Here is a 27,619-nt window from a genome sequence, read left to right as displayed (position 1 = left end):
AGCTTGGCCTCCCAGGATCGGCGCCCTTGCATGTTGGTTCCAGTTGAAGCAGTACTCTTGTTCAGAGATCTTAGGGTGATGTAGTATAAAAGAGTCTTGAAGTTTGGAAAGAAATATTGTGATTGACCATTGATACGTGCCTTGATAATAGTGGGATTACTGTTGATGATTATATTGATTATACCCCGATTATACTGATTATACTCCGATACTTTTAAACATAAAATAAATTAGACAAACACCACAATTTTCCAATTATAAATATATGATATAAAGTTTTTTAAATCTTTGGATATCTAGACACGAAATTTGAAGTAAGCAAGTACTTTGATACACAGAATATCAACATTTTTATTTGCAGGAAACATACAAAGTTCCACCTCAAAGGACTAGATAAAGATAGAATATTTTATTATTATTACAACTATATTCTAAACCATTAAATTAAATATAGGAGTGCGTCTAAATTTTCAACGGGTACTCTCATCTTCGGTATTTTAGCTATGGTTAAGCTTACGTGTAATATTCCGAGAACAAAATACAGAAACCATACAATGATGGACATTATAATTTCAAATACACAAATGTTCCTGTTTCAGTCACTTACTGTGGATTGAATTGAATTTTGAAACAAATGTTTTGGGTATAGTTATCCTTGCCAATAACATTCTGGAAAAAGTAAATAGTTTAAAAAAAAAATGCTTCAGTAAATATTTTATAATATCCAGAGTAGCTTTAAATACACATCTGATTTATCATTTTCACTAATAGTTCGAAACTGTGCTGATTGATTTGATTTACTGATTTTCGAAGATTCTTTTAGTCATGGTCCTCTTGATTCGATGATCTACTACACATGTTCAACTCACCTGAATCCATTCAAAGCTTTATTAGAAATGTCAAGTATTTTAATTTAATGGAAATGTATGAAACAGCACTCTTAGTAGAATAGACCTAGTGAAATTTATTAAAAATTCGCTTTTGTGTTGGTACCAAAGTGCTATTTAAGAAAGCAGAACTTCACTGATTCAGTTCATTTTTCTGTTCAGTTGGCTATTAGAAATATGGTTCCATATTTTGTCTATATTACCTTTATCTAGATTTAACTTGGATACTTGACCCTTATGTTAAACTCAGTGGCGCAAATCCCGAGGGGATGAGGGGGACATGTCCTCTCCAATCTTGGAACTGAGCGAGACTGTCCCCCCAATAATCCGATTTGACATGTGTTTTTTTGCATAGAAATGTGATGCTTTGTGTCCAACTGTCACAAAGGAAAGTAAAATGAAAATAATATCCCTCCAGAATAAGCCTCAAATCTGCCCGCCTCCCAGTGCTCCCCTGATTCCAACTCTGCTTCCAAAACAACTCTACCGCCCTGATCCTCCACAGCATTGTTTTTCAACTTCATAAATATTTTGAACGTCCCTAAAAGAAAAAAAAAACTATCCGAACGGTTTGACCCGTCCCCCACAATGTTGAAGACAGATTTGCGCCGCTGGATATACTAGCTGAAATACCCGTTCTTCACACGGGAAAAATAGGTTTGTGGAAAGTATTTGAACCCTATGTTGCACCCTTCTTAGGATACGAATTTCAATGAAAATGTATTGATAAAAAAACCATAAGATATTCTATTTTAATCAAAATGAAGAGATAAAAACCCAGCTTAAGGTAGGTACTAACAATGCAAAATTGATTTCAAGCTGTTCAGCCATTTTTCTGTGATATGATTACAAACAATAAACAACATTGATTTCAATGTATATATAAAATGCGGCCTTGCCCCCCTTAAGTGGAGGATTTTTATAAACACTAGGACGCGTTGTCAGGGCCGTTACGTGGATTGTAAGCGCCCAGGGCGAGAGTTCCAAGGCGCCATCTCCGCACTGTGTTATGAAAAACAACCAGAGTTTATGCTGCACTCTTAGATTTAATAATAGCATAGAATATACAAATAACGATACAGATATTAAAGCCCAATGTGTAAGTGATAACAAAAACTTTGTAGTTTTTGACTTTCGCTAAAATCCAACAAAATAAACTTTTCTTTCCTTGCGATTAACACAATTTTTTCAGTAAAGTTATCATAGCGTTTGGATAACTAAAGTAACTTTTTCAGGTGACGTTTGTAATTATTTGTGAGTATTTGCTTCAATTCAATCCTACAATTATAATTTATGTTCAAAATCAAAATGTGCGGTTTGTTAATGTTTGTTCAGCAAGATTATGTTAACGATACGTTGTTGCAAAACAAGTAGTGTAAAGATCATAACATAAAAAAATACTAATAAATTACAATAGAAGTGAGCAAAATTAACTGTATAATGACATACACATACTTTATTCAAACACTAAATGGCATTCTCCTGACTTTTCTGTAAGAAAATGTGGACAATATCTTCTTGAAATCTAACTTTCTGGTTTCATCATTTTCAATAGCTGCTGTGGCCAATGAATTAAGTCTTTCCTGGGCCATTGTTGAGCGTAAATAGTGTTATTTGAGCATTTCTTGGACGAATTAGGAATAAAGAAATGTAATTGAATTCTACTGAAGTTTCTTCAGTTTGTACCCAAATATCTTACGGATGAGAAGTAAGTAGTAGCAGATCTCGGTCAGTTTTCCAAGATAAAAACTCTTCGCACAGAGGGCTGGAGAGAGTTTCAGTTGAATAATCCTAGATTAACATTACCAGTGATTTTACTTAGCCGTGACGTGGTCATTTATAAAATATCTGAATTAACATTAAATTAAAAGAAAAAAATCATTTACTAAAATGACAAAAGAATCTGAATTACTTGAATTTTATTTATTTTTCGTCCCGGCGCCCGGGGCAATCGTCCGTCTCGCCCCGCCCACGCGACGGCTTTGCACGTTGTATTAATGAAAGGAGAAAATAACCAATTTAAACTTGTTTTTACACATCAAATCCTCTGCATGTGCGAATTCAATAATACACGAAGAATGAACAAGTCAATGACTGAACTGAGACTCGAACCCAGGAACTTCAGCGTATCATGCCGATGACTTAACCACTACGCCACCCAGTCCGTTTCATTGGATACTATTGAATTCGCACCAACCTACAGAGGATGTGGTGTGTAAAAATAAGTTTAAAATGTGTTGTTTCCTCTTTTCATGAATATAATGATAATACAACCATTAGCGGTATTCTGAACATAGACACTAGATTTGTCCAAGCACAGCAGCAAAGTCGTGGTACAAGCCACATGGTCTGAGTAAAAAAGCATTGAAGAGTGGGAGAATGTGTAACTTCTAGGAGTGAACTGGGTTTTCCCTACCCGCTAGTTTAGTGGTTAACGCGTCTGCCTTTCTCGTACGTGGTACCTGGTTCGATTCCCTTCGACAGCTTTTGGAATTTTAACTATCCTGGACATGTTTTCTTTTTTCGTGTTCTTATTTACTTTGGTAAGGGTTTTTTAAAAAAAAACTGTACGAGGAAAACTTAGGTGCTCAGGCAACAGAGGAATGATCGGTTGATCTTTTTTTTAAAAAAAAAAAAAAAGAAAAAAGAAAAAGGTAGTGTAGTGGTTAACACATCGGCCCAGTACGCCGAAGATCAAAGGTTCGAGTCCTAGTCATGCACTTTTTTACTGTTTGCGTATTACTAGTACTTTTTTTAAAAAAACAAAATGAGGAGTTTACATACCTAGTCTCATCTCACTAGGTTGACGAGCTTGTGAGATACTAAATTTTTTATTTGTATAAATTATGATGGCCGCTTCTCTATCAGGATACACGTTTTAATCAAAGCGAATTGATAAAAACCCAGTTCAAGGTAATTGATTATTACATCGAAAAATCAATTTCAATGGGATTACCTGTTTTCCTGTGATTAGAACAAAAACACGATTTGTTTCATATTCAAATATTACATAATTCATATACAATTTCATTCCAATAAATAAACTCCATGGTTCTGGATAATCACAATAATATTTAAAACACATTTCTGACCAAAACAAAATGAATTATTTAATAACTATACGTTTTTTTGTGACAGTTTCAAGGACCTAACGTCCTCTTCATCAGACATTGAGAAAAGACAGATGACAGCAAATCTTATATCTTCCTCAGCCGTTAGTTAGCATATTCATTTATAAGATTTGCTGAGGAAGAAATAAGATTTGCTGTCATCTGTCTTTTCTCAATGTCTGATGAAGAGGACGTTAGGTCTTTGAAACTGTAACAAAAAACGTATAGTTATTAAATAATTCATTTTGTTCTGGTCAGAAATGTGTTTTAAATTTCATTCCACATAAGATTTAGTATGGTATAGTACTTTAATTTTTCCTTAATTTTGTATTCAAACATTAAGATATTTTGACAAGCTTCAATGGTTTGATTTTTTTTTTTTTAACTTCTCTTGAATGTTTTTTGATTCTAGTAAAAAAGTTTCATTTGGCCATGTCTAAATGTAGATGTCCTTCTGAGTTTAAATAGTTACAATCGTCCTTCAGTTTAGTTATTTTAGTGTATGTATTTCAAACTATTGGTATGTAGAGGTTGTTTTTGCATCAATGGACACTAATCTTTTTCTTAGAACCGACAGGAAAAAAAAATGTCAATTTGAATTTGCATTGAGGGAAATTGAAGAAAAAAGTCACAAGGCTCATAATGAGAAATAAGTAGAAAATTACTCGTAAATATTGTTCTACTTACAAATTTTTGTAAACCCGGAATTTCTTTTAAGCTTTCGACTCTCCCCTGAAGTCTTGGTCACGGAGGTTAAAAACAGGAAGAAAAAGAATAGAAACATCAAGGGAAAAAAATGCAACTGATTTACCAAGGAAAGAGCTGTGTTGTATGAAAATACGTTACTGATGTTTGTATTCTTTTCCTTCCTGTTTCTATCCTCCGTGACCAAGACTCCAGGGGAAGGTCGAAAGATTGGAAGCTTAAAAGAAATTCAGGATTTACAGAAATTTGTATGTAGAATGATAGTTAGAATTCATGAGCGTGGCTTTGCATTGTCTTTACTTGTAAATAATTCAAAATTTATACAATTAAAACACACTACGACCAGACACGTAGCCAGGAGGGGGGGGGTCCGGACCCCCCTCGAGACCAGAAATGAAAAAAAAAATTAAGGAACGATGAAACAAAATGAAATGAGAAAAAGAAGGATCAGCGTTAAAAATTAAAAAAAAAAAAAAAAAAAACTATAAGAAGCTTTTGGTTGCTCTTCCTCATGAGGAGATTTATATTACTTGCAATACATGGTGGCGAGGTGAGCGAGATATCCTGGAAAAGTCAGAGAATTTGAAATTTCTAGAAAAGTTACGGAATTCTCAGAATTTCTGCTACTAGTCAGAGATATTTCAAGCTTCCGAAAGCATAGTGTTGTTGTGAAGAGCGAGGACATTTTTTATCATAACTTTTCGTCATCGCATCCTTGCAGTGTCAAACATGTTATTTCAAAAACAATTTTTATACTGCTCCTTTAACCTGTCATTGAAACAGACAGTATAGTTGACGGAATAATAAAAACAAAAATTTATGTGGAAAGAAAGTTCTGTTAAGACTTGATTCAACAGAGAAACGAACGCAGATATAGTAAAATATTTTACAAGACATTATTGAGTATGTACTCTTTATTATAGTGAATATGCACTTTTTATTATTTTAAATTTTATTATTTTATTATTTTAAAATTTTCAATACGTTTTTTTTATTATTTTACTCGATATTTCTTCATAGTTTGTTATTAAAATATTTACCAACATATCCTCATTTTATTGTCCTAACAAACCAATAGATGTTGATAGTAAAGTAGTTTAGATTGATCGAGCTCCTGGGACTGCAGAATTTCATGTCCCACCCTCCCATTACGAAATCCTGGCTAAACGAACCAATATACGTTCCGGTACAATAGTTTAGAATGATCGAGCCCCAGGTGTGATGACCACAGTATTTCATGTCGCGGACCCCCTCCCCCCTTCATGAAATCCTGGCTATGTGCCTGCTTCGACACATAAAGAGTGTTTGAACAATATTCAATGCCACTTAGGAATGAATTCCTGATACGTTGACCAGTAAGTCGGAACTTTTTAATTTATGAGATAGTAAGGTTTTTATTGAACATTTTAGGAATAAAACTTTATTTTTAAGAAATTGGTAACACTTTAACACAATGCTGTACGACTTCAGATTATCATTCTGAAGTGACTTATACGGCGTTTAAACTCTTATAGTTCACTTACTCAGGTCTTACGAAAAACAAAGGCTACAAAAGTTGTAAAAGGAAAGAAAAAAAAAAAACTAACTAAATAAATGTAATAATTATTTGCCTTTGACAATATTGTCAGTTGGTGCACCAACTTAAAGAAGAGAATACCATCTATTAAGACTTTCTGAAGCCTACATATATCAAAAATCGATTTCCAATCAAGAGAGGAGTTCGATTTTGTATAAATTTTAATATATACATCTTCCAAATTTTAGTTTTCTCATATGTCTAATGCAATGACGCATCCAGAAAAAAATTAAATCGGTTGTGGTGTTGAGAAGAATGTGTCATTTCTTTATTTTTATTTATTTCTTTATTTTTTACTATTATTATTTTTAAAGAAATTTATATGAAAGAATGGAAAATTACTTAATATATCATTTTACGAGGGTCAGTCAAAATGTTCTCGGAATTCTATTGTAAATGTTTATTATTACGATATAAGTACTCATTTACTTTATCGAGTTCAAAATCTCTTCTACGTTGGCGAAACAAAAAGACCCATTTTTAGCTTTGGGAAGAGTTGAACATCCGATGGTGCGAAACTGTTTTTAAGGCTACCAAACTCTCAGATATTCCTCATTTTCCACATGAAATTGATGTTTGCCCATTGCTCGATCTGTGAATTACACCAATTTATTACTACACACTATTCGTATACTGCTGTTAAGACATGTTCACACTTGTTAAATCCAGAATTACACAACCTAGGGACTGTATTGCACACGATTCATTGTGGGTTACATCTAGGGTTCCCAAATGTCCCGGATTTTAAGGGACAGTCCCTTGTTTTATGATTTTGTCCCGCGTCCCGGGGAGCTTCGATACGGGACGGCAAAAGTCCCGTATTTTGCCCAAAATGACAAATTTGCCTCAGACAACGACTTCAAAGCCCGCAATTTTTAATGAGTCGTCATGAGTGTGGTGCAGTAAATGGCAAATGCTATTTCAGAAAAACTCTGAGTTGCCAAAATTTTTTGGAGTCATCTCCTTTTTCCTAAGCATCCCACCGTCAAATTCATTTGTGGAAACAGTTTTCTCACATATGAATTTCAAATGGACTGACACAAGAAATAGATGTTCTACCCAGTTGATTAAAGCAGTTTTTCGACAGCCTAAAGAAAAATTCAAACTTGAAAAAGATTATAAGTGCAGTTAAGTGTGAAGTACGATTTTTTGAACGAAGTTTGAATAACCTAAATTCAATGCTTTAAAAGTAAGATTTACCTATTTTTTTCTTATATTAACTCTTTGTATCAGTTCATACTCTTGTATTTCTTTCAATCTAAAATGATTACTCTTTATATTTGATGCCTGGCTCATTTTTTACCATTAGATCATGTTTATCAAAATCCTTCCCCATAATACCTATTTGAAACTCCGTCCCGTATCTTGACTATTTTTTATTTGGTAACCTTGGTTACATCACAAATGCTAGAATTACAACAACATTGCGGGAACTTTTTGACTGGCCATCGTATTTACTATAAACCTGAGAATTTCGGAGATTCTAAACCTAATATCGCCCTCTGGATTTAGGTATGTAAGGTCAATGAATAATGCAAACTTTGGATCTATTCTCTTGTAACGTGTAAACTAATATCACACTATGATAATCTGGGGACGTAGAGGATCGTGTTAGAAAGATGTCGACAAGGAAAACCTCTCTGTTGTTGGTTAAATTGTAATTTGGGAACTAACCATTTTAGGGGCCATATTGGTAATTCCTTTTCATACTCGGAATCTGAAACTACTGCTATTCCAATTTGAATCTTAACTTCGTATATTATTAGTTATTGCAGTAAAACCTGTCAACTTGGCCACCTGCTCATCTTGGCCTGGTTTCGTCTTGACATTCGTTACTTACTACTCTGTAAGTTGGCCGTATTGAAGGAATGTTTACCCTATGATGATAATGATAAATTTACCTGCGTATCTTGGCCACGCAAAATACCATTTTGTTATTTCTTTTACCTTTTTCGTATTTACATATGAGAGGCTGATATTCTGTATTTGTGATTGGAGACAATGAAGCATGGATTCCCATAAATTGTTCTTAGAGGTCAAGAGCAGAATACTACCCTGATAAAGGAATGGTGAAGGAAGATGTGAACAAGGAAAAGCATTCACCGTATAGGAATTGAGGAAATGGTTGTACGCAGGCGCGGATCCAAGGAGGGAGGCTATAGCCCCCCTTGACGCTCAGGTATACACTGGATAAAATGGGCTTCAATCCTGCTTTACATTGGATGAAGCTGCAAACTATGGTTTAGACCCTCCCTTGATCATATCTTGGATCAGCCACTGGTTGCATGTATTGATTTAACCTGTCTCTTTTGGTTAAACCATAGCTATATCGCCTTCTTTCATCAGTGGGGAGCTTTAGTAATTCCGAAAAATTCTCAAGATTCAAGTTACCCATCTCAACTGTCAATTATTGGCACCTGACAGATTGTCGAATAGTAGTGGAGGTTTTGAGATGAATTCCCTTAAGATTTTCTCAAAACATTTTTTGCTCCGACGGAAACACTTGTTGCTCATTAACAAGAGGTAGTTAACTACAAAATTAGAATGTGTATATGTGCCAAAAAGAATAAAAGAAATGTCTAGAATGAAGCACCATGAATAAATTTGTTATTAATAATAAGTGATTCTCTATTTTCTAAAAAAAAGTCATATAAACTGCATATGAATTGTTCAATTTATAATTTTGCTTTTCTCGTTTTCAATCTGAATAACTCAGTGTGCTACAATATCAATTTCAATAAACTCCGTACATATGTTTCTATTTTATGGTTGTTTGTGTTATTGTGTTTTCAATCCGAATAATTCAGTGTACCAGACCAGTTTTCAGGAAGAGAAAGATACATATACTATATTAAACATACTGTAGTAATGTTTTCTAGTACTGTATATTATTATGATACATTATTTAAAAGTAGCTGTCGTGCCATTGCTTATTAAAATTTTACAATCAAGTAATACTAGAAATCCTTTTCTATAAATACACCAATCATACTTATTTTCTGTAAGTTGGCTACCTGTCTAAGTTGGCCACTTTTCAATGGAACCGATGGTGGCCAACATAGACAGGTTTCACTGTATTCCCATTCTATTTGACTGGAGAGTGTCTTTTTTATCCACAGAGGGAGCCAAAAGTAAAAATGAAATCCAAGTATAAGTATGGGGCAATAGGTGGTGGCTTGGCACTAGTTGTAACAGGAGTGGCACTAGGAGTCGCATTGGGAATTCAAGATGATAGCAAGAAAAACCAACAGAGGTAAGCATTTCAGTTATTTAATTATACTGTTACTGGACCTACAATCCACATTACTGAGTAAGATTCAGACAACTATTGCTTCATAGTTTCTTTGTTAAGTTAAAACTACCATCAGATTGCAACGTGAGGAGTGTTTTGGAAGGTTTTATTGGGTACCATATATACTATATTTTGTATTTTCTAAATACTATGTAACAACGAAAAAATATGCATACTCAAAGAAAAGAAAAGAAAAAAATCTCATGCAAAGATCAACTTTACTTACTGCCTGATTAATGTGCACAAGTTGAGCATAAGTCACTTGATAAATATGCACTTGAAATTAATTATTTTGAGTCATGTATAGTAGAGCTACCCAAACAAAAATTATACATAATATGCGTATATAGAACACCAGATAGCAATATCAAGATACTAGTCTATAATTTAGAAGGGATACTAAAAAAAATAAACCTCATTAGGTAAGAAAGTAATAGTAATAGGGACTTAAATATAAATTTTCTAACAAATTAAGTAAACACAAAGTTAAGAGTTGTCTTCGACACATACTATCTAATACCAGTAGTAAAAAAACCTACCAGTCCAGAATAACACGGACAACAAAAAGTGCAATAGATCAAATGTTGCTAAATGAAGATAAACTAGAATATCCCGTAAAAGTCATTAATATGGGATTTTCAGACTATGAAACTCAAAATCTTTACCATTCAAAATTTAAGTATTTGTAAGAGTACCTAGAACCATTACAAAAAGAAAGTTCACTCAAGAAAATATAAATTATTTTAACTATCTTTCAAGTGGGGAAACTTGGGAAGACACACACACTGAAAATACAGTAGACACAGCCTGGAAAAACTTCCTCAACACATACAGCTGCTGCTACAACGTAACATTCCCAAAAAAAAAATCACACAAAAAATAAGTACATGTAATCAAAAACCATGGATCACTTTAGGGATAAAAATATCCAGCATGAGAATGAGAGAGTTAACGGTATTAGTTAAGCAAAATCCATTAAATGCAGAACTTGATAGGTATTATGCGAATTACAAACGCATAAACAAAAACGTGATAAAAATGGCCAAATGAACGGAACTAGGCTAAAGAATATAGTGCTCAAAAAGATTAAACAAAAACCCGGTAGCAAATTGTTAAAAGTGAAACAAATAATAAAACACCTCACAGTGAGAATATAAATATTGAATTACTTTCAGGAAACAAAAATAGCAGACCCACGATCAGTTGCAAATGTTATGAATGACTATTTTATAAACATCGGAAGCAAAAATGATACAACTACACAATCGAGAATAAGGAATGCGCATAAAAGAACGCAGAATACAATGTTCCTTCAACCAATGACAAATAGTGAAGTAGCGAAACTAATTTCTAGGCGAAAGAATAAGTGGTCAGTAAGTTTTGACGACATCTTCATGGTTATATTGAAAAAAAGTTCGACATATATCGAAGTACCACTAGCTTACCTTATAAACCTTTCCTTTACTTTAGGGCAATTTCCTTAAAAGCTGAAGTTAGCTAAAGTTAAACCAATCCATGAAAATGATAGGGTAGATAACTATAGGCCTATAGCTTTATTATCACCTTTCTCAAAAACTATTGAATCAGCAATGCAACACCGTTCGTTAATGCACCTTGAAAACTGTAATAGATATCACGCAAAACAGGTTCCAACGTAATAAATCAACTGGCATGGCAATATACAACTACCTTGATTACATTCGTGACGGTTTAGATAATAGGAAAAAATGTACGGGAGTATTCCTAGACTTAACGAAAGCGTTTGATCTAGTTTCGCATCAAATATTGCTTGAAAAACTAAATAATATTGGTATAAGAGGAATTGTGAATAAATGGTTTCAAAGCTAATTAGAAGATAGAAGTCAGGCAATGGTAATTGACTATACTAATCAGCAGGGTGCAGTCACCAGTTATGAATTGGTTGTAAAACGAGTAAGATGCGGAGTGCCGCAAGGCTCTATTCCAGGGCCAGTTCTCTTTATTATTTTTATAAATGATCTTCCAGTATATGTTAAAACTGCAAAACCAACAATGTTCGCTGATGACATAAGTTTAGCTCTTATTGAGTACACCGATAGGGAAATGCAAGCTACTATCAGACAACTGTAGAGGAATTGAACTCATGGATTGAAGATAACAAATTAAAATTAAGCATTGATAAAACGACAGTAATACACTTCCATCATTCCCGAAACATTAACGTAAATAATCCAGTCTTTCACATCAAAAATAAAGGTATAAAAGCTGTAAATGATACTAAATTTTTAGGACTTTGAGTAAATGACACCCTGACGTGGGATAAGCACATTAACATACTACAAAAGAAACTTTGTAAAGTACACTATGTATTAAAAAGCGTGAAAACTTTATTCAACATATCAGAACTTAAGATAATTTACCATAGTCAGTTTGAAACTCTGATTTCATATAGGTTAGTACATTGAGGAACCTCAGCGCAAAGCCAGATAAAAATATTCAAAATTAAAAAAAGAGTAATGCGAACGATAAAGGTATTAAAACAAGAGCATCATGTAGAAAAATATTCAGAGAACTAAAAATTCTTCCACTACCTTGTGTCTACATATTACGGAGTGCAATTTTCATTTAAAAAAAAAAAATCCCAAACCGTCATTTAAGTACAATAGTGACGTACACTCATGTCCAAAAGTATTGTCGCATGTCTATAGATATGTTGTTGTAGGAATATAATTTGATAACGAATTCGCCCGGTATTTGTTATAATGTTAGTATATGTATAATCGGCAAAGACATGTATGTGGTAAATTTCATGTGAAGAGAGCAGTAAATAAGAACAATAAAACGAAAATAAAACTTTCTTGTCCATTTAGCAATATTTTGTTTTACTCATTCTAATTTTCGTATTAATAATTCTTTTCCTATGAAATTTACCACAAATATATATTTCCCGATTATACACATAGTATCACCCTGCAAACTCATTATCAAATTATATTCTTAAAAGAAAACAGTTATAGATATGCGACAATCATTTTGGACATGAGTATACATACTTACAATACTAGAAAGAAAAGATATTTTGCTTTTCCTACACATAGTACAACACTTTATCAAAAAGGCCTTAAGTATACAGCAATATTAATTTACAACAAATTACCTAACAATAGTGCTTGCTCGAGTTGTCTGATGAAGATTTCAGCGAAAGCACATATGACATTTCTTTTCGGATAGTATGTTATACGTATAGTGGCGATTCAAGGTTAGGTCATACTGAAGATGTTCTCTATCTGGATAGTATAAATGTAACAAATGTTTATTAGGTTTTACTTAGTTACCTTAACTACTGTTTCTATTACATCCAGAGGTTCCTGTTAATTTAATCAGACATAAAATTTAGATTATTTTTATTAATTAACGAGAAGAATAAATAATAATAATAATAATAATAATAATAATAATAATAATAATAATAATAATAATAATAATAATAATAATAATAATGTTTGAAATTTGTTTATTGGAAGCAAACAGCATTACAGCCACAAGTGCCCCAAAGGATTTTTTCTTTTACAAGCATAGGGCGCATGCAAATAGAATTAACAACATATAACTGATCATATAAAAATAAGATGAAATGGATAAAATATTAGTTCAGAAAAAATGGCATAAAAACATGCCGTATCTGTTATAAACTGAGAAATACAAAAATTACAATAGTAAAAAAAAAAATAAATAAGCATAATTAACATGCATATAGAAAAGGTATGTCATATAGAATTAGTATACAGTATAAAATACAAAAATAGATTATTTACCGTATAATTGAAACCGTTTACAAGATATTGAAAGAATAAAGTTCAGAAAGACACTATGTAGTTGCTATTACAGATTGAAAATAAATATTTCTAAGTTAAACACATAAAATAAAATACACTGGTTCATAAGATTAGTAATAATAATGACGAAAATCAAATGAGCATACAAAAAAAAAATACATATGACAAATAAAAAATTTAAGACCAAGAAAAAAAGACAGTATCCATAGAAAAGAAGAAATTAAACATAGAAGAAGAGAAAGATGATAAGAAAATAAAAGAGGAGAGAATTAAAAAAACTAACAAAACATAAAAGGATCTTTCAAATGGCACCTTATAAGTTAACTAATAATAATATATAAATGTTTATTCGACAGCAAACAGCATACAACCACAAGTGCGCCAAAAGAAAGAAAACGCATACAATACTAATACATCATAAGATTATACATAGGGTTATACATTGTAATATAGAGACACAGAGGAAGCACAAATATTAAAGAAAAGAACAAAGAATAGCAATACATAAATAAAAAGCAGATTATTACTGGATATAAAAATGAAGGTTATAATAATAATAAAAACAAATTATTGTTCCATAATACTAATAAAAAAAATAAAACTCACGAAGTAATACTTCACAAAAATGACCTCTAGAAATACCAAAAAATAAGAAACAAATATGTGTATCTGTTCAAAATTAAAAAGTTTCTTACAATTTGATTAAAAAAAAACAATATATTATTTAGTGAAAATACAAGACAAAATTAAGACAATCAGTTGCAAGCCTAAAAATACTGAGAAATTTCATACTTTATTTAATAAATTAAAAAAAAATTACGCACCTTCTTCAAACTCTTATGAAACAAATCAAGAACCGGATAATATTAGCTGTTTCTATACTTTTATATATTGAAGACCTTATTAAATATTTACTAATAAACGGAACACATTCCTAATGTTTCTGTGAGGAATTTTTAAGGAGAAATGATATCCGGAAAAAAATTTCCATGCAGAATTATATGAAAAAATTTCAAGTCAAAGAGCCGATGCCTGTCAGCCAGAAGGGTAAGATTAGGATCCACCGTTATGTCTGACAAGCTCGCCTTTCCCATTTCTCTAAACTTCCATTTTAACCAGACTAGGAATTAATTTTGAACTGATTCAATCGAAGAACTAAAATATTTTGCTTCACTATTCCAAATTACAGTACAATATTCAAGATGAGACCTAACACATATATAGCAAATATATAGAATTTTGCAGGTGTTAATATTAGCAAAGTTTCGACATATCCATTTGAGCATTGTTAAATTCCTCCTAGCTTTGGAGATTGCAACCTGAAGATTTTTCTGACAAAGCAATTTTTCATCTAATATTACTCCTAAATCTCTAACATGCTTAACGAATTGGATATGTTGATTTTCTATCCTGTATTTGTAGATTAAAGGGTTAACTTTCCTCGAAAATGTTATTCCTTCCGTTTTATTAAAGTTTAAGGGTAGGGAATTCTATATGGACCATTTCACTATGCTATCTATATTCTTTTGCAAAGCATCTTGAATTTGTTTGGACTTAATTTGACTTAAAATTTTGATATCATCAGCATATAACAGATATTTACAAGTTAAATCAACACAAATGTCATTAACATACAGCAAAAACAATAGAGGACCAAGATTAGAACCCTGGGGTACCCCGGAGGTATTACTATGAATAGCAGACAATTTCTCTTTATATTTTACAACAAATTTCCTATCATTTAAATATGAAATCAACCAAATAATAATACAGTTAGGCAAGTTATATCTTTTCAATTTGTTTGTTAATAAGTGATGTGGTAATTTATCAAATGCCTTAGCAAAGTCCAAGTAAATAGCGTCAACTTGACCACCAGCCCAAATAACTGGAAGCGTATAATGCATAACACTTGCTAAATTAGTTATTACAGATTTACCAGCCATAAATCCATGTTGGTTTATATTAATTTCATTCTTTACTTTATTATAAACATATTTATAGATTATTTTCTCAAAGATTTTCGGAATTACCTTCATAACAGAAATTGATCGAAAATCCTTAATAGACTTTCCATTGGTTTAAGGTATGGGTGTTACAGAAACTATTTTCCATACATCAGGATAATTACAAGTGGATAAACTCCAATTAAACAAAGAAGACAATATTGGTGCAATTATTTTACCTATTATCTTATTAATGAAAGCTGGAATACCATCTATCCCACTTGACGATTTAATCTTTAAAGTTCTGATAGCTTCCAATACATGTTGAGTAGTAATTTCTGGGGGTTTACCTTGACCAAATTCTACAGATGAAAATTGATTTTTCGTAGCACTGACCGAGAAGGTCTGAAAGACTGATGAAAAATAGTTAGCAAACTTTTCAGCCAACATACTGTCATCAGTCAACAAAACATCATTGTCAATAATACCAGATATTACCTTATTTTTTGAACAATTTACATATTTCCAAAATTTTTCAGGGGCAATTGTAAGATTATTTTCTACTTTACTAAAATAAATTTGCCTGTCCACATTGAATTAAGTTTTGAAAGCTCTTCTACAATTAGAAAAGACTACGTAATCATTTTTACATTAAGAAATTTTGTACATTTTATGAGCCTGATTTTTTTACTTTCTATAAAGAAATCAATTTTTTTGAATACCATAAGGGAAATTTAGATTTTTTAGGTTTAGATTTAGGAATATTAATGATAAATATTGATAATAAATTAGGATATTAGGAATATTGATAATAAATTATAATAATAATAATTTATTATCAATATATGGTGCAAAGATGAATATCAATTGTTTAAAAACTAAGTGTATGATCTAACAGTAACAAATCACAATACTATGTGAGGCAATACGAAATACAAGGTACAATAATATAAAAAGTTGACATAATGAAAGACTTAGGTGTAACATTTGACGCCTTAGTGATCATATGCAGAACATATGTAATGAAGCAAGAAAAATAATTGCTGACACATATGTACTCTTATATAAATTACTGGTAAGATCAAAACTAGAATATGCATGGTGATTTGCAACAGCCCAACAAACACTCTCGTGAACAAACTTGAAATGGTCCAAAAGAGTTTTCTTAGAATAATTTGTTTTAAGTTAGGACTGGATTATTACTGTAGTACGTATGAATATTGGATAATATACTTTAAATTGGAACGACTGGCTAACAGAACAAATTTAATTGACTCTGTATTTATAGAAAAGATACTTGACAACCGGTGTAACTCGGATTATATTTTTAAAAAATGTGGATTTTAAAGTTCCAATATACGGTACAAGGGTATAAATTTTATTGCAACCACATGATAGGAAACATATTTTAATCTCTAGGATGTTAACAAGGTATAATAATGCATATCTTAAAATGTGACTTTATTTTAGAATGTTTAATACATTTTAGTAGTTACTTTTATGTTTACTTTTAATTTTTGACGTCTCAGTATTTTAGGAATTGACATAAACTCCACTGTCAGAATTTATCTTATTATCAATTTTCAAGTTAAAAAGTTAATAATTATTTACCTCTTTTACTTGTATTATAATGTTAAAATAATGTAGAATATGACAAAGTACTGTATTTTAGTGCATTTCAGTTGTTCTCAGCACGTAAAATTAAGTTTATAATAATAATAATAATAATAATAATAATAATAATAATAATAATAATAATAATAATAATAATTATTATTATTATTATTATTATTATTATTATTATTATTATTATTATTATTATTATTATCTTGTGTACGAAGTAAACTTTTAAACAAATTGCACTTGGTAATTAAATTGCATTTAATTTCTTAAATGAATCTTTACATGGTGTTTCGTTTGATACTGCATATTCTTATAACTATTTTAATGTTTTAAACATTAGTTGCCGCTTTTAGAATATTTTTTTTTTTATAAAATAATTTTGTATCTCACACAAAGGGAAAATTCAATTAGTACAAAGCTACGACTGCCTATATATCTCGGATTTTTATAGTTGTTGTCACAGTATAACATAATGAAATTAACTTTATGTAACTTGTAGGAAAATTTGTAATAATTTACAAATATTTCGGAAAGCTGCTCTCAGCTATCCTTCGTCAATAGACAAGGCTTCTAGTCAAATGTATGATGGAACAATCCAACATATTAATTCCTGAATCAACTTTTATTGGAATTATGTAGAAACGTAAATATGAGCGAAATAGGAATATTCTGCGTACGATTATTTGTTTGTAGTAGCAAAATTAACCCTTTAATATAACAAAGGAGGTATAAATACAGAATACCTAAGTAGGTCCACCTTTGTGTTTCGTACTCACGCATTAATTAAATTTAATTAAATTTTCGTTATAAATCAGAAATAAATTTTAGTATTTAGATGCAATGCGAAATTCAAAAGAAAGAACATATACATTTTCAATTTAAACAGCAAATTAGCAATTAGCTATAGATCTATGTGAATCAATGTTGCAACCTTCTGGCAAGAATTTATCTTTGTTGGTGAAAATTTCTGAAATTTGATAATTTTAAGTATTATTAACTTATAAGTTTATTATAACAACTAGTAAATTTCAACAAAGGAAATTTTTTCTTCGTATTTTTCCTTTTATTAATGAAATTTTTAATTATGTTATCCCAATTTGTCCAAATTACCCTTTCTCGGTGTAAAATTTCAGATTCTTCCTTCTTACGTGATATGATTTGCATACACTCATTTCAATTAAGAATGCATAACCGTACAATACTGTAACGTCTTGAATGCTTGTTTAGAGTCTTTTAGATGTTTAGAAGCTGTCTCTTTGTGAACTTCAGATTTTCTCTAATGTTCCCGCAGCCTTTGATTACCTTCATTTTAGTCATACCAATATATGTATCGTCACAGTACATCTATCATGTTGATCTGGGACTATCTGATCTGGTCTATCATTTTTTTTACAACGCAATTCTCGTAGTTGTTGCAATTTTTTTGCTATGTGAATAGAAGGCCTAAAACTCACTTTTTAGTTATATTTGTTTGCTATTTTTGACAACCAAATCATAATCATAATCATATCATATCATATCATAATCATAACTATATATAGAACTACATGAGCTGACATAAATTATTGAGCACTTCCTGTAGAGCTACAATGATTAAATTTGGCATGATCGTAGCTTTCCGGAACTAACCGACAGAAAAATTGCCAAAAGTGAACATTTTTAATCTTTTAGAGGTCTAAAGGGGGAAGAAGAAATTCCCATGCTATTTAAATGGGCGTTTTCTTGGGATACAAAATCTTATCTTTTAGATAGTTGAAATAGGAAAAAAAAAATTATAGAATTGTGGGTTCAAGAGATACGAGGCCGTAGGCCGAGCAAAGACTGTGTATGGGAGCGAACCCCCCGGATGGTCAAATTCATAAAATATAAGGAGCAAGTTCACGAAATTCACTGTTGATTCAAAGACCGATAGATAATAAATGCGAGACCGTAGGTCGAGCAAACCCGGGGGTTTGGGGGCGGAGCCCCCAGCTATCCAAAGGCTGGTCTATATATATAAATGGAAGTGACTATGTTTGTGACTTCGCACCGCTTGAAGCATCCGACTGATCTCGATCAAATTTTCAACATAGATGAGATGAGATTCTGCTCTGGGAATGTTTCTATCATTTCACTTTGACGATGCAACTTAGGGTGAGGAGAGGGCGAGATATTTAAGAATGACCGAAATTTACCGATATTAATATCGAATCTATAGTTTTCGGAATCAATGAAATGAACAATGACATTTCCGATGCCATTTAAATCCAAATTCAGCCCCGCAAATTTGGGGGAGGGGAAGATATATCAAAATAATCGAAAATGACCGATATTAGTGTCGAATCCATAGTTTTCGTAATCGCTGAGATTAAGAGTGACACTTTCGATGCCGTTTACATCCAATTTCAGCCCACAATAGTAATATTTAATTTTTACTGTTATATTTACCCAACACATGACATAAGCAGTTTTACATTTAAAGTTTTTATTTCAACCCAGCGAAGCGTCTAGTCAATGCTATTTAGTTGTTCCTGTAAATATTCTGAAAAAATCAATCTCTAAGCTCTAAGAAATATATCAATCTAAATAATTCCACTAGAAGTTGATTTACTAATTAATATGTGACACTATACCATCACTAGGTTTTCCGGGACAGTCCCGGTTTTTAATAAAATAATTAACTGTCCCGAAAAAGGCTTTCGAGACGCCTGTTTGTCCCGGTTTTCTTTCTTCAGATTCATAAAAATTCAACCTGCAAGAACTAGTATGTCACCTACAAACGGAAGGTTTTTGGAAGATTTGTGTAGCCAACTAACTTTACTAAACAAAAAAGGAATTTGAAAATCACATTTATTCTTTCGTCTTACGAGTTGTTTCGCTTCCAGAAAAAAAAAAAATATTTAAAAATATTCATGAGGGGCATAGGATGGCAATAATCTCTTGAATATCACTTTCTCGGTGACGGGCTTTAACTACTAGTAATTTTGTACTTCAAATGTGTTTTTTCTTGTTAAGTGCTAAATTTGTTTTTCTGTTAGAGTAGTGTTTCTGATTCAGATTATGACGCAAAAAAAGAAAAAAATATATCCCTTCAATCACAAATGGGAGAGAGTGTGTTGTCGCAATATTTAGGATCTGTTAAGCGCAACAAATCAGAATTCGGAATAAGGGATGTCAGGCAGCTCTTCTTACGTTACCTTTACACTTTCTTTACACATCCCTTGTGAGGCTTCATTTGTGTTCACTATGTACTTAATAAACTGGAAAATTGTGAGTAAGAACTTGAAAAGACGAGTAGTTTATTGATTCTGACCAGATGAATAGGAAACTTGAGCTTATATATAGCCTGAGATTGGTGTCCCGGTTTTTCGTTTACAAAATTTAGCAATCTTACATATGCTTGACTAAGAAGCCATGGCCTGCTGAGGAAGGATAGCCGAGTAGTTTTCCGAAATATTTAGAAGCTACTAAGAATTTCGTAACTAAAAGAAACATGGAGATAGGTAAATTCAAATTTAATAGTAAGACATTCCCTATTTTGTGTTATTAAAACTGATGTACTTACTTAATCCTTCGGATAGAACAAACAATAATAAGTGAGAGCGAAACATTTTAAAATAAAGTGTTTAAAGCACCCTTGCAAACATGGTGAAAGTGAAAACATGCATTATTAAACACGGAAGACCTTCGCAAAGATGAAAACAAGCCATTTTTCATAAACAATCCTATTTCTCAATTCCCTAAACAGACGAAAGAAATAGAAAATGAAAGTATAAGAAATAAGTATATAAACTCTAGAAAATCTTACCAAATCATTACAATGCATTTACCCATCCTCGTCTACAGTGGTGTTCTGCAATTTTAGTGTTAATGGTATACGGACTCTGCCGTCGATTGACTCTGTATAACCATGCACTACTATCAGATGTAAGTACGCATCCATAAACTCTGTTAGTGATTGTAATGAAATATGCATACGACAGACTTAACTTCATAACGAGAATATGTACCCCGAGTTGTTCGAAATATTATTTGTTGTCTCTACCATATACTCATTTTGTAAGAGCTCTACGGATTTCTTTCTCTCTTCCTATTGCGCAACAAATTTACTTTGATACAGTCTCGCGACGGGCGACATGGGTATGCGCCGCGAAACTGTAGGCCCATGGTCGCCATAGAGGTGTATCCTCTAAATGTGATAAAGCATACGATATTGCATCCAAGTCCTTGAAATCTAGAGAGGCATGATGAAATCTTAAGTATATCACAAAGCACGGTGGTGAAAATTTTGAACCGTGACGTAATTGGAATCAGAAGATCTTGCTAGATATATATTAGATAGAAGTAGGTTAATGATAAGAACGTCGTATTTCATCTTAACGTAAGGACAATAGTATTTAATACGTGTTTATTACAAGATGACGGTGGAAAAAATCATTCTTGAAACGAATTAAATATGACCAGGTAAATTAAATTGTTTATATATTGCGCGTAGCATTATTTACTTTGGCAAGTCTTTACTTTGGGCAAGGCAGTGACAATAAGCAATGAATCTGAACTGGTTCCCGCAGTTATATTTACAGTTCCCAAGAAGGAAAGACATAAAACAACGTGCCCTGCGGGGCTCTAACCCGCCTTCACTCGCTGACGCTCGCTTGGCAATAATATGTAATTGACAGTATATCACTGCCTTGCCCAAAGTAAAGAGTTACCTTTACTTTTAACAACATTCGTACTATTTTCATATAGATCAATTCATCATCACTTATTCTCATTAATAATAACAATAACTAATACTCTTTACATAAATCGTTCCATTGGACTTTACTTTCGAAGTACTACAATTCCTTTTACCGGTACATATTAATTCTTGTTCCTTACGTTCATGTTATCATGCATCAGCTGTTCCAGAAATGACGTACCAAACCATCGTACCTTACTTGTATACATCTAACAACATTAAAGATTTCCACTGTGACTACTTGGCTCTTTATTCTCATATGTTACTATAGTGTTAGAATAAATTTTCTTATTGTGCATGTAATATGAATTTTTCTGAACCAACTAGTTGACACTTTTAATCACAAAATGGAAAATCATCGAAACAAGCAGCTTACTTGAAGTTACCATTAATTTTGAGATTTAAATGTAAAGATAAAATGCTACATGAATTTGGTGTTTTGTAGTTATCCCGGATTATTAGAGAAAGGGGGACGGAGCCCCTAAACTTACTTTTACAGACACATAATCTGCTGGTATTTTCTCTCCGTCATGAAATTAACAGAATAATAATACACACAATTATAACAGGAAGTTCTTATGTAAAAAACTATTAAAATATTGTGCCTTTTCTTCTTCTATCAACATTGATTTCTATTATGGTCCAGACCATATTCCAAGTTCCCTTAACACAGCTTCTGTAACTAGATTGAGAACAAGGCATCTTCAACAAAATTAACATTAAATTAAATATTTCACAATAATAACAAGATTGTAATGCCCATACCGAATGGAGCATTACAATTTGTTTAAAATGCTATACATTTCCTTCCTAACTATTTGGTGACGGTTATTCCTTATGTACGCATATCTAATAAAATCTCATTTTATATTATTCTTTTAAGAATCAGTTAGTCTCCTTCCAAACACTGTACTACCTGCCCTATGGCACTCAACATGTTTTTTTACACGTTTTAATAGATATTTCCTAATTTTTATAACTAATTATAATAAGATTAATTTATTAGAAATCTTTTCTCCTAGTTTTCCTATTGTATCTAGCTTAACTATAATCTATAAATCAAGAAAACTAATTGGTTAAGTTCATTTACTATTTCGTGCAGCTGAAGAGGTTCTATTAACTGGCAAACTGTTATTTTCTTAAAAATTTACTATATAAATTTCATTGATATTCACTACTTAGAAACTTTGTTAGTTGTAATAATACAAGTTTAGTAACTCTTTTTCTTTGTTTATCTGGGATTCGATTAAATTTATTAATCATTCTATGGATCATATTACATGTGCATTTGTACAAAATGGTATAGGGCCAGTAGCGTGTTCTCTGAGTGTGCAAGTCGTGTGTTAACGCCCAACGAAAAATGAAGAAAAGAGTATTTTAAATTAATTAAACGGATAGTCTGAACTATGGATTTTTTTTTCAACGAGGCAGAATTAACTGTTGAAGTGCAGAAGAATCGAGCAGTACTGTGCTTTCCCCGTCATGTTTTGAGGAGGCACCTCTGCGAGTAAGTCGTTGGCAACACTTTGGCTTCATTTTCACTGCTTTAGAAGACTCACATTGCGCATGCGCTTCGTGTTTCTCACCTCGTGCTTCTGTGATCCAAGGCGTTGTTTAGGAAAATCGTCTTGAGTTCTGCTTCTCTTAAGCGTTGCCAAGTCTGTAGATTTATCAGTGGATGTACAGATATTTTATGGCAATACGGAATTCTTTTTTGGGGGGAGGAGGGAATATGATTTACGCACTTTTTTATTGTTAAAAACATAGTTCAATTCATAAGTTAAGGGTGCAATCGACTTCTTGCTAAAATACATGTAAGGAATTTGGTGAAAAGAAATATAATAATTTTTCTCTCGATCCAATAAAGTTGCGTTCGCAGGGTCAATAGATGTTTAAAAAAAAGCCTGTACGTTAAGCTCAGAACGGTCTTCCATTCTGCTTTTCATTCCCTAATTTTCCCTAGTTTTAATCCTCAAGACTTACGGTTTCGGGCCCCCTATTACTGTTTCTAAAACAGTAATCCAGAGGCTTCTACGCAAAGAAAGACGAACCGAGCTGGAATTCAAGTAATTATAAGCAGGGGCGTCACTTCAGACTTCGCTTGAGGGGGGCCAAGAGCACCACCGACATAAGACTTTCACGTTTTGTACTATTATATTAGTAGACATTAGATTAAAGTATATGTATTATTCCTCAAAAATTGCCCCCTCCTACTCCCCTAATTGCCTCTGATTGTAAGTAAATAATTGCTTGTTTTCGATTTTCAGTTTCATATTTTGAGGTTATATCCTAACTATATATAACACTACGTGAAATGGTAAATTAAAGAGGTACTTCCGGTTGACGTGGGAAAGTTGAAATTCGGCATGATTATAGGTTTCCAGGACTAACTCACAGGAAAATTGCCAAAAGTGAATATTTTTAATTTTTAGGGGTCTAAAGGAAGGATGAAGAAATTCTCCATATTATTTAAATGGATGTTTTTTAAACCTATAATCTCATGTTTTAGATACTTGGAATTGAAATAAAAACTTCAAAATTTACTTATATAATTATTACCTCCTACAACTGGTGTGTTTCGGTGATTTTGTAATGATTCTTATGACACATATTTGTTGTTTGAATAAGTTCTGAAGTTTTGGCGAAGTCTCCCAGAAGACAGTTTCGTATCTATACCTGTATCTATCCATTGATCTTTAGCTGAGAACTTTGGCCTATTTGCTTCATTTTTTATTTATAAATATGAAATCGCTAAAATGTCGAAGTGTTTAGGAAGATTATTGAAATGCATAGCAGCTTCTGATAGTCACCAACAAAAAATTCGAAGATACCTAAAATTAGTGTAATTTACATACTTCTTAATATTTTGTCAATTGATGCTACTAAAGAAGACATAAAAACTATTCTTTTTAGTAGAATTTCATAGTAAACACATTTTAGTTCAGTATGATGCCTATCGAGAACGTATCAAGTATCTGTCCACTAATAAAAACAATTGATATATTTTTAAAAAATCTACATAGTTTATGGTCTGAAAAAAAAACGTTAAAAATCATCTCAAATTACTGGAATTTGACATCTAGTTTTACTTCTTAGTTTTATACACACAAACCAAAATAATTAAAAATTATTTTAACTTGTTTAGTGCAAAATGTAATTTAGCTTATTTGCTGCAACATTTTCAAAGTTCCGAATAGTAGACACTGATGGGACTTTTGAAAGTTCTGAATAGTGGACACTAATGAGACTTTTGAAAGTTCTGAATAAAGGACACTGATGGGAGATGATCATTTATCTGTAATGAGGGGCGTCCATTACAAGAGGCTACACAAATTTAGATTACTCATATGGTTATTGTGTACCTTATACAGTTTATACATTATTTATTAATATAAATACTATATAGGTTAATATTGAAATACTGTACACAAGTTTCTATTCACTGAGCTGATGAGCATGAAATTCCCCTTTGAAAAGAAACAAAAGTAAGTACATGTGATTATATGGATGTGTACTACAATATATATATACATGCATGTATGCGTAGTAATTTTATTCGCAAGTACGTGTGATCTCCCTGCAAAACACATACACACCGACATAAGACATAAATTTTCCACCTATCATCACTAAACATAATATTCAAAATTGTCCCAGTTATGATAAGTTTTTCCACTTGTTTCTACATCATAATGAAAATTTTCCGAACCATGAACATTCCTTTCACTTGTTTCTACAGAGAAATAAAACTTTCCAATTCATAAATAGTTGTTTTACTTGTTGCTTCAAAATGATGAAAATTTTTCTACTTATAAAAAGATTTTAAATTTTTCCATACACGACAGAAAATTTTTCGATTCATGAAAAATTGTTTCACTTGTTCCTATATAGTACCGGAAATTTTCTGACTCATGAAAATTTTCAAATTCTTTAAACGATCTTCCACTTTTTAACATTTGTATACAAGAAATTAATCAATTTTATGGTTAATGAGGAATTGTTACTTAAAATTTTCCGGAAAATTTTCTACCTCACATCAGTACTTGTATCCTCTATGTTCATCACAACTTCTACGACGGAACAAACGAACAAAATGAATTAAAACAAGTCATGACACGATTAACTCTGTGCGCTAGCTCAAATCCCCCTTTCCTCACTGTATCCATATATCATTCTCCCTCACCCTCATTGCTTTTTTTACCATGTACTCTTTCTCAACATTTTAAAATTCATTGCTGATTACAGAAATTACTATTCAACAATAACTCATATTATCCATCTCTACTGGTCTATTGGCTAGCGCGTTGCCTTTGGTGTACATGGTCCGGATTCGACTTCCAGTGGGAGAACATAAAAAATAAATAGTGCAATCATTCAGTTTTATTAATCACCTGTCTCCTTTATCCTTAAGGGCATAAGCGTGAGACGTTACACTAGAAATTAAATTCCATTTTTAGCTCGCAAGATTGTTCTTTCAACGATAGACGCCGAAATTGTCCACCCTAGATTTGCAAGAAAACCTGACGTGATGGATTTTTTTTTTTCAGTACTTTTCCAGTATTCAACATGCAAAAGTCTATAAGAATCAGAGGAAACCTCCCACACAGTTTTTTGGTCGCACCCCTGTGTAATAGTACTAATTGCAATACTTGAAATTGTAATACAGACAGTCTTCGACTTACGTAAATTAATATTTCTAGGGCGCTTTGTCTAAGTTAAAATTCATGTAAGTCGAATCATAACCTAAGATTTGTCGCAAATATCTGTGAAAGAATACGAAAAAATTCGAAAAATTACTGTTTAGTAATACAAAAACTCATATGCTCTATTAATAGGGCATAGAATTCTACGTTCCTACAACGACAATGGTAAAATAAATAAGTAAATAAATAAATAAATAAATAAAAATATCCCTAGTAGCAGAGACAGCTTGCAAACTACTTGCTGTAAGCTTGCATTGGAAGTTGGCAAGCTTGCATCCAGCTTGGTTGGAAAGCGTGCAACCATGCCGCAAGCTGGATTCCAGTAACGAAGTTACATGGGGACAACCTTATATTAAGTGTTCCATTCAAGTTTGACACAGGCGTTTTACACTGGAGGCAAGTCAGCAGCCAATGAACTGCCAGTGATGCTATGACGTTCTGCGAAGGATCTGAAGTATCGCTTGTAAGTACAACAAAAGGCAGATTGCATGAAAGCATGCGCTTCAAGTGCAAGCGTAGAAAGTCAAAAGCCAAGCATGCGCCAACTGGTCGAAAGCTCTCTTTCTACTTGGGACATACTCTAAATGTTCATAGGGTGTTCCGTTTTTTAAGTCTAAAAATTCTAGAGGCCCTACTTCTATTGAAAATTTCTTACTTAAGTATGAATTTGCTTAACTTGAGGACTTGGTAATTTATGTTCAATCATGTAACAGTTCTATGCGATAAATTTCACTCTACTCACGTGTATTTTTCTTGATTTTCAGTTTTAGAAACAGCAGTGTACATCCTTTGTACATAAATACATGTTCAAATCTATGTATAAGTTAGATCAAAGCAATCTCATATGAAGATTGAAGTAAAAGAATAAAGGAACACACTGAAAGCAATGAACAAAGATATTCAGCTTTCAAGCCTCGAGCGGCTTGTCGGCAGATGTAGAAGAAAAGAAAATGAAAGCTAGTGAGAGATGTGGTGTATATATACTGACATATCAAAATTATATGCTGTAACTGCATGAAAAGCAGATAAAAATGAATTAATGAAGCTGAGCTTCATCAATCTTAGTTTTACTAAAAGTGTAGCTAAATATTCTGCATTTTCAGCAATCACTAACATTAGAGTCGTAGATAAATGTTTCATGGGTAAACCAAAGAGAATATTTCGTTACATCTCTTATCTAAGCGTTACAGATGATTTAACATATGTACTTCACATTTTCAGCAATCATTAACATTTAAGAAGTGA

The sequence above is a fragment of the Thermobia domestica genome, chromosome 18, assembly GCF_964235325.1.
Source record: "Thermobia domestica chromosome 18, izTheDome1.hap1.1, whole genome shotgun sequence".
Lineage (NCBI taxonomy): Eukaryota > Metazoa > Arthropoda > Insecta > Zygentoma > Lepismatidae > Thermobia > Thermobia domestica.
This window is presented reverse-complemented; position numbering follows the sequence as displayed.